The following is a 13,962-nucleotide window of genomic DNA, read 5'->3' on the forward strand; positions in this document are numbered from 1 at the left end:
GAAATAATGCTGTAATAGCAAAAAGCAGATACAATATTACATCAATGGATGTAATTTTGTTCGCAAAATCGATGTACATCGTACAATGTGATATTACACAACCGATGGATTGACCTGGTTGCAGCAGTTTCGATGTAATATTCAACAACTTTTTTTGCTGTGTAGTGACACTTCAACAAACTTCTGGTCCAATTAAGTTTGAAAGAATAGCTCATGATCAAAAGAAGGAAAAATTCCAATTACTGTTTATTAAATTACTTTTTCTTCTTCTACAATTACATTCCAGTGTTTAAAAGTATGAAAACCTCAAAACTCCAAAGAACTGCTCATGTCTAAAAAAAAAAGGAAGAATTTCTCAACGGTGTTCCAAGAAACAAATCAAATAATGATGAATAATAAATGAACTGAAAACAAGCATACTGGTTTTGGATTATTATTTTATATATAAAAATGAAAATGCTTTAAACGGCTCAATACATTAATATAGGGAAAAGAGGGGCATAGTGAGCATCCTGTGCTTTGGGAATTAATTGGTAGTTGGGTTAATCTCATATTAAATCTTCCATTTGCATGGTTTGAAATTTAAGGTGGGTTGCAATCTGCTCACTATGCTCAATATATAGTAAGAAAATTGCCAAGGTTGAAAAATTCCTAACTTTTTTTTTTCGTGGATATGGCATTCGGGGAAATGTAGCACAATCCTTATCCTTTTAATCGCATGCTGTTCTTCCGTTTGTCTTAATTTCGGGGTTATGGTCATTCGGGGTAGTAGGGTATTCGGGGTAATGGCCATTCGGGGTAGTAGGACATTCGGGGTAGTAGCTTTCGGGGTAACGGCGTTCGAGGTAGTGACATTCGGGGTAGTGACATTCGGGGTAGTGTCACAGAATCCATTATTTTTCATGAGTGAGCTTTTAGCCAGGCATGGAAAATCATTTGCATTCATTTCGTGCATTCATTTACATTCATTTGCCCCTAACTTTTTTCATCAACAGAATACCGCAAAATGGTGTAAAGAGGTTTTGTAGGTTTTGTTATTAGCTACAACTTTTGTTCGCAACTTAGATCCGTATCTCTTATGTATGACGAACCAGGAAATCATTTTTTTTATAGCAAGTGAGTGGAAGCAACCCTGATTCTATGTATGAGTGCTCATTGCAAGACAGCCTATATTACGTGATATAGGCTGTAATGTGAACGGGGTATTAGGTAATTTTGAGTTTTGCATCCAGGTTTGCATCCCACTCTCACTCTCATCTGTCTCACTGAACGGTGCTCATTCAATCACCGTGTGTGGTGGTGTCCGGTCGTCAAAGGCAGCAGCAGCAGCAGTAACTAGCGTGTGGCGTACCCCACGAAAGGCAGCCTGCAAGCAGTGAGCTGCAGAGCCCACATGAGCACCCATAGAAGGAGGAAGAAGCCGCTGGATCGAAATCAGTTTCCTCGTGAGTAGCTGTGGGTCATCTATGCCAAGCGTGTCAACCTTGCTCCAAACAATTAACAGCTCGCCAACCACAACCCAATAGCTCAGCATTACTCAACCATCAGGACTAAACGGTCCTTTTCAGGACCACCACAAATTTGTTAAGGAGTATGTTTTGAATATTGTAAAGGTTATCAATCGGATGTCAGTTCCCGCAAGCAGTGCAAATAAAGTGCGGGTTGTGCTTAATAAGCCGGAAATGGAGTAGTGAACCCTATCTGACAGTACAAAACATGTCTTGTACCGCATTTAGATTAACATTCAAAGTCCCTCCTTTTTTACATATTCTGCTCAAACGCTACTTTCTGCCCCGCCCCATTCATACAATTTGGAAGGAAATCCTGAGAGGGGTGAGCTATTTTGAGTGCAGAATGTGTAAAGAAGGAGGGACTTCAGTTGTTAATCTAAATGCTTTGTTTCGATCGGCGCTTACATAAGAAATTTAATATGGATTATAGAATTTTTTGTAGGGGAATTGGCTCTAATGTTGGCCTAAGATTGGGCCCATCGCTAAAAATCTGCTACCAATTTTATCCAGATGAACGCGACATTGGGACGGTACAAATGGATATTTTTGGTTGCTTTTGAAAATTTAGTTGATTGCTGAATTTATGTATGAGCCAAAATTAGGGGCATAATGTTGAGGTAATTAATTGATTATTGAATTAGCACTCCATACATATACCATGAGAAAAGCAGCCTGTTTGTGAGTTTTTGCCTGTTTTCAAGTAAGGAGTTATTATAAAAAAGCAATTTCCCGGCGACTTTACAAATAAATAAAATCAAACCAAAATCATCATGCAGAAATAGGATTTGTTTCACTTCATAGTTCACAAAATTGCTTTCAAGTGTTATGACATGGTCTCCCGCAAAGTTTACATTTTGACATAGGATTACGTCTCTCGGCAACATATTGGGGATGCAATAAAAAAAAAAAACAAAATCGACCATGTTACCAAAAGTGGTCAGGTTTTGACCACTTATAACTTTGTCAATAGCGGATGGATTTTAATACTAAACAAGCCAATCGATTTGTAATTTTTCTTCAAAGCTGCTAAATTGAATACTTCATCAATTTTCAATAGGTCACTATTGAAAATTACACAAATGTCCAACTGTTGAAATGGTTATCAAAATTATCATCGATTGCCTGCAAAAAGTGGTTTCCCTAACATAGTCGTCAAATATTGATACGGAGCACGTAATTTTACGTCAGATCTACGGTCGAGTCTTGGATACAACCTCTTACTTTTTGTTGTTGTCAAAAACGGAACGAGAGAATCGATTTTCTCATGACTATCGTTCAGTAAGCTACTAGTGAGATATGAGATATTCTCAAATTTGAGTAAATTGAACTTAATTTTGGGTAGAAAATACTCATGAATAAGTGATTATTGTTGCCGTAGTCAAATGTAAACTACTATAAGCGGTTCACTGAAAATTAGCTTATTGAACGGAACATGGGAGATGAGTGAAAAGAACTTAATTTTGGGTAACTTTTCGGTTCCGTGTGTGAATGCTGCTATTCACCATAATTCACCACGACTCACCACAATGTATGCCTATCTATCCACCAAAGAGCATAGTCTTCTTCAGCTGCATATGTATTGTATAAAAATTACATATGGATTGCTGTGAGAACTGTCAAGATCCTATGAATTTACAGGTTGCATTAGTGTTCGGGAGGTACAGCTTGGATAGCTCAATTCATTTGGTTCATCCCAGGCGAAACATTTCCGAAGATTAATTCATCCACGACACTACACACGCAGCAACCTCGTTCTGCTTACGCTACAATCGAAGATACGTGACCGCGCTTGTGTGTGTGAGGAATGAAAAAATATTTTGCTGCTCAACTAAATCGGACGGGAAATCTGCCAACGACTGATATATTGTTGAAAAATAACTAGAAATTTCCTTTCCAAGTGTCCAAATTGTGTCCCAGAGTGAAATTTAAACGTTCAAAAGTGCAGTGGAAATAAAGTTTGCCCGGAATTCAAACTGGTAAGCGAGAAAAAAGTGTTTTGTCTAGACCATTGAAAATAACTCCCTCGAGAGTGTGGATCGAAGAAAGAGTTCAAGAATAAGTAAACGAAAAAAGGCCAAGATACGATTGTTTGCCACGAAAAGTACACCATTTTGCCTAGCAGAAATTTAAAAGAAAGAAAATGCAAAATTGCAAGTGATAAGCCTCTGCCTGCCGTCGAGTGGTGTTTATTGCACACGGGATAAATTGGTTTTTTGGGGCAGAAAGGAATAAGGCAATCGTGTGACGGGGATTGCAATGAGCAAAAAAGGTGAGCTGCTGACACTGCGATGGAGAGGATGACGGAAAATGCTGAAACGAAGAAGGAGCGCCATTACGGTGTCTGGGATTTTTCGGGTGTGTATTGAGAAGCGCAGACGTACATTTTATATGGTATAGCGGAATTGAGCAGCAAAACAACAACAAAAACAAAGTGAAAAAGTCTGTAGGGTATGGACGAATTTTGTTGGTCTAGTCTCCGCGCATGAAGAGGGTAAAACAAGTGCTAGCACTATTGGCTGGTGATGGCAGATCAAAACTTAGCCGCCTGGCCTCAGCGGGTAGCGGCAGGAGGAAGAGATGTGGATATGTGTGTACGCCGAACGCAATTCCTGTTTTATCCTGGTTTTAGCGCGCATAGCGAGGCGTGCATGAAGCATCAGAGAAAGAAGGGGTCAGTGGTCCTTACAGCTAAAAGATACATGGCAAACGATGGAATGGGAACGTATGAGTATGGAGTATATGCACAAACAGCCTGCTCACTGCGGAACGAATTTATTAGCGACGTAGAATAATGTTTTGCAAACAATAGAAAATACGACGTATGATGTCTGTTTTGATTGAAACTACGTAATTATTTTGTATTGGGGGACAGTGCTTAGAGCGAAATAAAAAACGTTGGTACAAAGTACATTATATAAGTGAAGGGTTGCCACATATTCTCCAGACCTACGCAGTTTTACCAACGTATCCTTGGTGTATTTGTAGCTCTAAGTAGAGATATTTGCTAGAAGAGCAAAAAAAAATGACGCAAACTGTGGATACACATCCGTCAGCAAAATATACATTGTGAATGACCTACAAAGGCGACGTCAGGTAACAGAGGTTTTCAAAATAGTAAGCTATTGAGTACAGCAGAGCAAAAACTACATGAGTAGGTACTGATGGTTTGGTGCGTTGGGTATGTGTGAATCGACAAATGGCACCCATACAGTTGCAAAACAAACGCAGGCAGGTAAAACGTGAAGAGAAACGCGCCGCTGCGGGAGCCATCACAAAAAAAGAATCAAAACACGCAAATGAATTGCCAATGCTAAGTCAATGACTCAACACGCAGAAGCTCTGGCTGCGGCACACTGTATATTTTCGTCTGTTTGGGTATAATGCCTTGTCCGTTGTGCCTCGTATTTTTCTTCTTCTGACGATTGCGTACAGCAACTGATGTGTAGAAGACAGTGTAGTGTTTGAAAAGACGTTGAACTTATTTTTCTTCTGCGTATGAACCCTCCTGGAGCCCGAATAATGCCAACAGAACTTTAAGCTTATGAACAAGTGAACGAACAGAGCAGGAGTAAATGAACCTTTTTTTCGATGTGCGAGGAATAACACTATTACTCTAGTGGTGTTTTTGGTGGCAGACGAATGTACTGTTCATGTGAGAGAAACATTGAATTGAGAGTTTACATTTTCAATGCGAGACTTGAAGTGGTATTTACGATCTATGACACACGTTCTACCGTTACACAAGGTTATGAAATATTTTTCATAACATTACACGAACTATGCATACCTTTGTATTCTGCGTAAAAAGGCTTAGGATGGCTTCCCGAGCAAAGTCTGAGATCAAATTGAAATCTTAATTTGATGTTGTGATTTCGCTGATAATGATTGCTCAGGTTGCTGTCGGTTTGGTCGTTTTAACGGTTAAAATACCAAAATTGAGAGCACAAAAATCTTCCTGTGACATCACACTGAAAACTATTTCTGCTATCAGTGAGAGCAAACTGAAAACTCAATTTGATATCAATTTTTCCTGTTGATAACAAAACAAGTATTCAATGTGGTGGTATGCTAAGGCAATGAAAACAAACCCGCAACAACATATTTTTGAAGAGCAAATGTACAGCAAAATAAAAACAAAATTTATCAATTGCATAAACTGAAATCAAATTAGGATTTCAGTTTGATGTTGATATCAAAACTTGATTTCAATTTGCTGTCATTTTGATGCTGGACTTTGCTCGAGTTAGCACTAAACAATTTTCCTGCTATATTTTGCAGATATTTTGTTAGATACAATACAATAGAGGATCTTCAAAAAAAAAACACATTTTGTTAGAAACCTACGGAAAAGGCCGAAAAGGAATTTGATCCGATTTTTATGAAAGCAAAACCAATTCCTGATAGTCAAAAATATCATTCTTACATTTCAGTTTCAAACAGCATAATTGTAGTTAATATATTCTCTAATTCTAGTGACAATAAGTAAGTCTGACAGCCACCATGTCATGAATTGTTTGTTATTTAATAATCAATCATGGAAAATGCATTTAGTTGCTAGACATCACGACTAACATTCGAGAAAGGTTAAAAATGTTGTTAAGACATATTTTTCTATTTTAAAAATTAGCAATAACGTGAGAACGGCTGGACTTAGGAAAAAATGTGTATGTGCAAATTTATTAAAAATGATGCGTAGGATTAATTTTTGGCCTCATTTTACAAAAAAAGTTACTCTTGAAGAAAAAAATCATATTTCAATTGAATTGGCAACCTTAGGTTGTAGTAGCCAACATATGAGCAAAGCTTCATACAAATCGGAAACAATCATGTTAAGCCGGTTTGCGTTTTGAGCTAGAAATGTTTCATTCAAAGTGTTTTTATGTTACTTCATACGCGAAGTTAGCGATTTTCAGAGTTGGTTGAAAATGCTGACATGAAGCTTTAGTGTGATAATTTATTAGTTAGAGAATGATCTTTAAAAGAGGGTAGGTGGATAGTTCCGTTAGAGTACAGCAGTATGAAAATTGATTAGAAGTTGAAAATGACCGAAGGGCCATTAATGCGACAGTTTTTAAGTCAGACGCACATCTTTTGCCTAACCCGTACGATGTACGCGGAGACTTGAAGTATGTCTTCAAGGCTACAGGCAAAAAATGTGCGTCCTCCTTTTGCACAAGCTAGTGAGCACCATAGTTCGAGTCGTCCCTCGGTATTGTGATGAAATAATAGCCTATCAAGACTGCAATTGGTAAACTCTCGAAAAATAAAAACTTCAAAGTGAGTGAGTTAGTTCGAATTATTTAAGAGATAATGAGAAACTGCTCTGAAATCGATTGAGCCATTCCACTGTACATCGGGCTTTTGGTCATATTTGTTAAAAAGTCGACAAATTCAATGTAGCCTTATTTCTAACCGTTAATCGTTTCTAAGAAATCCGCAATCGTCTGTGTAGAACAATGCGTAGCACGTTATTTTTTTTCTGGATTTTCCTAATAAATCGCACACAAGAAAATAAGGTCTGCACCAGCCTCTGCACCGCACTTCTGCCTAGTCACGAAAGGTAACCAGCGCTGAACTCGTGCAACAGCACAGCCGTTTATAGGATGACTGTTGTTTACTTGCTGAATGACGCAATACATTTATCGGCAAAGCTCCAATACACTGTTCAAAACCGTACAAAACGTAGGGAAACTAAAAAAAAAAACATTCCATGGTTGAAGTCACTTCATAAACTTATAAAGTTGCAGCATGCTAAAAATAGTAAAGCTCAACAATTGGAGAAATCGTTTGAAATTTAAAAATAGACTCACTGTCCCTCCATTCCGTTCCACCCTCGGTTCCACCAGAGGAAATTTACAGCTAAGCTGAAAGTCATCACTGGCGCACTGACGTTGGCTCGTGTATCAGTAGCACGGCGTGTCTCTGATAATGATGATGTTGGCACACGTGCCACAAATAAACCCTGGGCTAGGCCATATACCATATACAACCGGATAGATATGCGCAGGATGGATGAATACTACCGCTGTATTTTTCTCTTTCCATTTTTTTTTCTGTTATCAACCATGACCTGCTGACGCAATGCGAATAAGGGGATCTTTTGGAGAATCGGTCGCAACCGGAAAGTGTTGTTTTTCGCGCGCGTGAACAGATTACGGGTCTGCGACTTCTCAAGAAAAACAGTTGCCCGTTGCTGTTTATGTTCGGTCCAACACTGTGTTCAAATACAGATGTATTCGCGAGGCGCTTATCGTTAGTTAAGCAATGTGGTGTTGTTGTTCAGTTCCGCTTCGGGGAAATTAGTGCGATCGGCATTTCCACTATTTTATCACTGAAAGGTGTGTAGGCAGTTTCTGAGAATTAATTTTGCTTGTTTGCTGTGAGTGTTTTGCTGAGCTAACGCGTTCTCAAAAGTTGTTGTTTTCGAGTGAAGTTCAATCATGAAATGGAATAGATAACGTCGATTACTTTGTATTTGTATTTGAACTTAGATAATGCATTGGAGCTTCTATTGCTAGGGAGCCTCTTTTGCTATATATATTAGTTGTTTTCTTGAAATTCATGATTATCTCTGTTGAGTGATAGATTTGGTGCATATTACCTTTAAAATGGAGGCTGTAGTAATTGCTCATTTCGCAGCATTTTAGGGTACGACAAATTTAAGACTATAATGTGAGAGGGGGGCGTTATATTTAAATTTGAATACTGATATGCTTGAAAAATATCAAGCTAGTGAATCAAGCTTCGAAAAATCTTCTTTTATTCGTCGCGTCTTAATTTTTATACGTGCATCGCTCTCCATTTTTTCACAAGAAATCTCCCAAATCTTCATAAATCCTCTTTTTATCTACACAGCTTGCGAGTGTCTCCCCGAGCAAAGTTAGAGATCAAATTGAAATCAGAATTTGCTGTTATGATGTAACTTATTTTGAATACACCATTTGATCTCATTTTGGTTGACTTAATGGTTAACACAGCAAAAATGAGAGCAACATTTTACACTATTGAATCAAACGGAAAACTAATCCTGCTTCCAATGTGAAAAGACAGCATAGGCTTTCAAATAAACATAAGTTTAAAAATCTTCAAAATGCACTTTAATTTTTTTGCTATTTTAGTTTTGTTTTAACCAAAATTTGAGATTTTTCTGCAGAATTTATTTTATTTTCTAAAAGTCTTTCAATTTTCCTACAACTTTTTATCAGATGTTATTTCGATAAGATGAGCCATTTTCGTGCAAGGATTTATTGAAAAGTATCGAATACTCCATTTTGAAAAACTAAGCGCGAATTAAAATGTCCCAATTCCAGGACAAGCTTGGTTTATTGCTGCTTGCGAACAAATATGCCAGGAATTCGACGTCAACGAACATGAGATTTTGAGCCTTGAAAATATTCAAGACCATTGGACTGGACTAAGTTTTCATTCCTTCAAATAATCAATAAGAGAAAGAGGAGATTTTAGAATGAATTCTAGAGATAACGGTTGTGCGGTTGTGAAGTGGAATCCAAGATCCGTGAAAATACCATAATCGTATTGTAACCTTTAAGGGTACAATTCCAAAGGAATTCTGCGAATAATTTAAGGAAATTTCAAGGATAAGTTCAAGGGCATCTAGAAAAGAATTTCTAGATAATTTTAAGAAAAAATCCAACTGAATTTTATGAGAAAAAATTTGAAGACAATTCTGATGGGATTTTTTTTTTGCTTTATTATAGAGACTTTAAGTCTTTAGCTGGTTCGTCTCTTTTCGAGGGGAATTGTATAGAATCATTCCAAGCGAATTAAAACAAATGGAAGGAAGCCAGTGCCTCCCTAGAATAAAATTTAAAATACAAAGAGAATCTAAAGCCGTATTTCATGAATTTTTGGAGTGTACTGCAGAGAATGTCTGGACTGTTATAAGACATTTTAAAGGGACCCCCATCAAGGGTCTGCAAGCACTTTGGAAAAATTACCCAAGTAACCACCAAGCCCTTTGACTGTGGGGTCAATTTGACTCCAGGCCACTTTGAAAGGCTGTACCTTTTTTATTTGTCGATGGATTTTACCAATTCTTTCGTGACTAGATACGTCCACCAGAATTCTATCATATCAGATGAAATCTGCTCCAAAAACCTTGAAAAAATTTTTATTGGAAACATTTTATTAAAATAATTACGTTGTGTGTGTGTCCAGCAGTGTTATTATGGAAGAACTCTCTCTACAATGTCGCAGTTATGGTCATTGTAGACAGCTTTAGTCCGGGAGTTAGAAAGTGATAGCTCTATTGCAGATCCAGCAACCCATTTCAGAATGTCTGGAGAGTCACGCCCATTCCAAGGTTACTTTCACTTACAATAAGCCCAACATGTATGCATCACCGTTATCAATTGGATATTGGTATTACATACACGCTTCCTGGTTCGAAAATATTCTTTTGAAACCTGGCACGTATTTAGTTCATGTTTTTTTTTTAATTCTAAAATGTATTTGGACTGGTCGCACCATGTTAGTTTGATCCTCCAATGGGTTCCGTAGTTTTGATTTTCTCATTTCGTGATGCACTTTAGTCGTCATAATACTTCCTTCGACGAACAAAAATTTGCATTACCATGGTCAATTGAGAGGAGGATCGCGTCTAGTGCTTTCACCAGGAACAGTTCCCGGTCACCAACTACCACCCGTCCAGTCTTGGGCGTATCCAGCGAGGCATCTTTCATATTGCTCGCAATCTCCGGCACCGACGAGAGACAAGCAGCCGAGCACTTTTGCAAGCGGAAAACTTACTGATTCATGGCAACGTCGGCCACCGAATCACCACCAAAACTCGCGACGGACACATTATCAACACATTCCCGGGCTAATTCACCAACCGGACCGATCTCTCAATAGAAATACACGCCGAAAGTGTAGCCTCCGAACTCGGAGAACCGGGCTCCCGGGAGGCAATGAAAACCGACACCGAACAATGGAACTGAAGCTGCGTCGTATATTTTGGAGACAGGCAAAACACGATATATCACTAAATGATAACTTTATGAACACTTGAAACTAAATTTCAGCACACAAATTAACAAATTTAAAGTAAAAAATGTTTAATTCGCTAGCGAAAAATAAACAGCAAAAGAAAAACACGTCAGCTTTCAAGCGCGGCCTACTGTGATCCCTTATTAAAATAATTACGTTGTGACCCCATATTCAAACAGCCATATCTTAACGAAATTTCAATAGATTTCTGAAATTTCATAAGATTTGCACAGTAAATTTAGTGCACTTTCTGGTTTTTTTAGGGTGGATCTCTCGGGGGGAGAGGTCATTGTAAAAATATAACCATGAAGTGGCATAATTTGATGTTAGAGATACTCATATCACGAGATCCCAACCATATAGGGTGTTGCTTCCTTTTGCAAAGATATTCAGGAATACAAGGTCTTTAAAACTATGGATAGTGTATGACACACTTTACTCACTAGATGGCGTTAAAACGACAATGATCAAGTTGCGCTAAACACACATGGTATAACCAACAATCAATACGAAACTAACGATTTATAATTGGCTCACTACTTGACTAGCCTATTGGTCCCAAGCAAACGATTAACGTACCCCATTCTAGTCGAAATTCTAGTACTACACAATGTTTGTTTTGATTCGCTATGAAAGTTTGACAGATAAAATGAGGGGTTATTGGTTTTTCCTATGTTTCGAGGGGTGAATCGATTAGCTTGGGACCGAAGATAGTACCAGAGCTGAGCCAAAAAGTTGAGCATGTTTCTTCGGGACCTTCTAGTCTAAGAGTTACCTCTATGGTATAACGCTATCTACAGACTCATATGGATGGTTCCCGTCTTCAGTAAAGTTGATCAGATGGACAAGACAGGACAAGACCTATATTGTGGTAAAGTGTTAAGTTCAAAATTCACTCACCATATAGCATTAGTGTAACATTCAAGTTGAATTGTTAGTCCTAATTTAAAATTTTTACTAGATAGAAGGTTCCCGTGTTGGGCAATGTTGTTCAGATGAACAAGACCTATACTAAGGTAAAGAATTTAGTTCAAAATTAGCTTTCATTTTCATTTGGCTGTTCATCACATTCATTTTGAATAGTTTAACCTAACTTAACATCTTGACTAGATAGAATGTTCCCGTCTTCGGTAAAGCTGTTCAGATTAACAAGATCTGTTTTAAGGTAAAAAGTTCAGCTCAGAATTGACTCACCAGGCTAGTGTGACAATATTTTTTAATTGTTTGTCCTTATTTGACATATGGACTAGATAGAAGGTTTCCGTCTTCGGTAAAGTTGGTCATATGGACAAGACATATCTTAAGGTAAATAGTTCAGCTCAGAGTTAACTCATCAGGCAGTGCTATAGTGTGACATTATTTTGAAATGATTGCCCTAACATAACCTCTTGAAGGTTCTCGACATGGGAAAAGTTGTTCAGATGGACTAGACCTGTTCTAAGGATTGGCAGTGTTTCAAACCATGACCACCGCTGTCAACTTACTTTGAAGTTTTCTCGTCAGTTGTTGCACGATCAGCTGCATCCTTTTTCATTTCCTCAAAGGATGTTTGCAAGCCTCTGATAAGTTTACTTGTCACGTCTATGGTGGCTGTTTTTGCTTGCAATGTTTTGTTTACTTTGTCAATATTATTGAGGATTGTGTCTCCCATACAGAGTGTAAAATTATTAACTGATTATGCTGAGTGTGAAAGAACTGCTCTATTCAATTCATTGCTCTATCCAAGGTTGTAAATACTCATTTCAGCTAAAATCATGTTTTTCGGAATAATAAAACCAAAAGATGGTATGATGGCATGTTTTACTCGTAAATTACAAGAAGAGGTTACTAAGTATGCGATTGAAACATCAAACCTGTAAATTTTGCTTTCTATGAGTCACAATCAGCGATTTGCTGATCGCTGAGTGAGTGAGTGAGTGTTTGAAAAATCGGTGATTGTGACTCTCATGAAGTGAAATAAACAGGTTTAATATGTCAAACACATTCTTTGCAACCTCTTCTTGTATCCTACCAATTCAAAATATGATCATGGCATCTAATTATTTCATAATTAAAAAAAAACATTGTTTTAGCTGAAATGAGTATTTACAACCTTGGCTCTATCCAGACCGTATGTACCAAACGGTAAGGGACGCTCATAAAGAGGCGACTCACACCGCTTGCCTTCGCTCACACAGCATGTAATTGAGGCATTTTTTCCATAGAAAATGTACGCTCAGTCATTCAAAACAAGAATTGGGTACCATCACGGAAGAATAAACGTGCTGAATGAGCTACTGACTGAGTGCTCCGCTGTAAGTGACTCGTTTACTTCCCAAACATTCAGACTCTCACGAGGCAGTTAATGATGAGAGTGTTCATATGAAAATGACTCATTGAACCTGAATGTTTTGGGCACTGCTTCGATAGTTTGAGAAATTTAGTCAATTTGATTAAATATAGCTTGCGCACTGTTATAATTTGTCTGATCTGCTCACCAACTTTTCTCGAATCCCTAATCTATCCATTCTACTAACCAATTTGCGATCTAAATCAAAATTCAACTTAGTAAATGGTTTTTTTATTCAACACATCGAGGCAGAAAAATGAGTACTGTGTGCGGGAATGGAGGTTAGAAATGCTCTTGATTATTCATTTAATACTGATTTTACGAATAACTTATGGAATCCTTCAACCATTTGTTTTATCTTAAAGAAGCTTGAAAAATTGTCATGGCAGGTTGTGAGTTTATGTCCCTGAAATCCATTGATCTCCTTTGAAATTCAGGTTTTTTTTTTATTTTTTTGAAATTTGGAAGACATCCCATGAGATCACTTTACTGCTATAAAGTTCTCTGTGATGTTGAACAAATGAGAACTTACAAAGATTTCAGTACTTTAACTAATCATGTTTGTATTACGTCATACGTGAAGTTAACGATTTACATAATGGTGAGGGGAGGGGTAGATACCCCTCACCATCCCTCCCCCAACCGAAGAGTTTGGTAAAGGAGATGATCAACCCGATTCGTGCCTTCCTCAAAATTGACCTTTGCTCGCTTTCTACTCTCTATATAAAATTTTAACACTAACCGTGACCTAACGGAACTATCAACTTTATGCTTTAATCTCCTCATCTCTCGTATAAAATGACCTGATAATTGACGTTAAGCATCTCCAACTATAGATCGCAGTAGTTTGTGTGGGCGAGCTACAAATTTACGGTAGAAGTCCTTGTTCCTAAAAGCACTTCTTGTTTTTTTTTTTTTAATTTGTCCTTGAAATGATCGGAATGGGGTCTTCAAATTGAAACTTAGTTGAATTCAGACTAAGTAGATCTAATCTTGGCCAAATTCGCGCCTGACCAAACCTCAGCTGCAAATTCGCGTAGTCGTAAAAACCCTGCTTCTGGTTGTCTGGGGTACCATACCATACCATATGAAAAGTTTCATTCAAATCGGAAA

The 13,962-nt window shown here is 37.8% G+C and overlaps 1 protein-coding gene across 3 annotated transcripts in view; it reads left to right on the plus strand.

Moving 5' to 3' along the window:
* The first annotated feature begins 3,310 nt into the window (after positions 1-3,310).
* The window catches only part of Pi3K92E (phosphatidylinositol 3-kinase 92E), a 51,015-nt gene continuing 40,363 nt past the window's right edge, over positions 3,311-13,962 (plus strand). The window contains exon 1 of one of the 3 annotated variants that reach the window (XM_065218972.1): positions 3,311-3,866. The gene's annotated coding sequence lies outside the window, so the exon portion shown is untranslated. The remainder of the gene's footprint in view (positions 3,867-13,962) is intronic. The other 2 variants (XM_065218974.1, XM_065218975.1) reach the window with 2 other exon arrangements.

The sequence above is a fragment of the Ochlerotatus camptorhynchus genome, unplaced genomic scaffold (genome assembly GCF_037179485.1).
Source record: "Ochlerotatus camptorhynchus isolate MF236.1 unplaced genomic scaffold, CSIRO-AGI_Acam_v1.1 ptg000096l, whole genome shotgun sequence".
Lineage (NCBI taxonomy): Eukaryota > Metazoa > Arthropoda > Insecta > Diptera > Culicidae > Ochlerotatus > Ochlerotatus camptorhynchus.